Here is a 1,369-nt window from a genome sequence, read left to right as displayed (position 1 = left end):
CTTTATATAATCCTAAAAAACATCTCAAGACAATAAAATTAATGCTTTCACAATCAAAAATATGATGACTCACATATGTATAAAAACTACAACTAAGCTTTTAGATCATAGCATCCTATTATATTATTTCAAATTTAAAACATGTAAATTGTCTTAACTTTTAAAAATACATGCTTAAGAAATGGCTCTAAAATTTACAATCATTACAGCTAATTAGAATTATCATAACTGAACCTAAAGATCCAAAGTTCAGGTATTGGGGCTCCATAACACAAAATAAATTACACCCACTTCTGGTACCCTATTTTTAAAAATATTGAGTGAACTTTATCTACACCAATTATTACTAATGGAATTGGTAGTGGCTATTTGCTAATAAGAATTTTTTATTTTTTTATTATTATTATTTATTATTTTTATTTTATTATTGATAATTTATACTCACCCCAATAGTAGACATTGTCTTGCCACCTAAAAAAGAGAAGAAAAAAGTAAATGAAAAAAAGGAAATTTGTAAGACCAGATTCCAACCTTTAAATCACAACCTCATAGGATTGAGAAAAGGGCATGTCACAAACTAAATAAACAAAAGCTGTACTAAGTTGGGTTCATCACATATTAGAAATTTAAACAGCAGTCTTTATTGATTTTTGTTGTTGAAAGTATAGAACTATGTATTTAATAAAATGGCCTCTGATAAAATGAAAAGCCTGGGTAAGAATTATAAATTTAATTTGTATTTCCCTATTAGTGAGATATATTGGTTACACTATTCATCAAGCTTTTAGAATGGCTCTCATCTTCATTAATTTACTTAATCACCACAAAATCCCCTTATTTTATTTTGTATATTTTGTCTTGAATCCAGTCTCAAAGTGTAGAAGATAGATTAATTAGTTCCAAGGAAATGATCAAGCCTCAGAATGTATTTATTCCCAAAGAAACAGAATACACTAAAAAGAAAACCACTTCAACCTCAGATGATTTTTCTCTAACTTTGTTTTTTTATGTTTGTTTTTTGTTTGTTTTTTTTGTTTTGTTTTCCCCCCCCAATTCACAATACAGACCAGGCAAAGGGCCTATGTTGAGGTGTATATGGGGTGCATTTACTGTACCTCCTCTTTCTATACAGTCGATGTTAAACTTTGTTTTTTGAGGGTTTGGTATTTCTTATTTATTTTTTCCTGCTGTAGAATGGAACTCAGAAAATAGTAACTATTTGGCAAGAGAAAATGTATTCTGTAATGAAATATTAACTCAGCTTCCTTTTTCCAGGGAAGAAAGGAAAGCAGTAAAGCTTCTCAAGATAGAAATAAAGTGCAAAAGAGCCAGTGCAATAGAACAGGGGTAAGGCACTTGTCTTGCACAA

The 1,369-nt window shown here is 29.5% G+C and overlaps 1 pseudogene; it reads right to left on the bottom strand.

The window, feature by feature from the left end:
* Nucleotides 1-1,039: 1,039 nt before the first annotated feature.
* On the bottom strand, nt 1,040-1,161 carry LOC126032776 (uncharacterized; annotated as a pseudogene).
* Between the last annotated feature and the right edge of the window lie 208 nt (nt 1,162-1,369).

Source organism: Suncus etruscus, chromosome 16 (assembly GCF_024139225.1).
Source record: "Suncus etruscus isolate mSunEtr1 chromosome 16, mSunEtr1.pri.cur, whole genome shotgun sequence".
Lineage (NCBI taxonomy): Eukaryota > Metazoa > Chordata > Mammalia > Eulipotyphla > Soricidae > Suncus > Suncus etruscus.
This window is presented reverse-complemented; position numbering and strand designations above follow the sequence as displayed.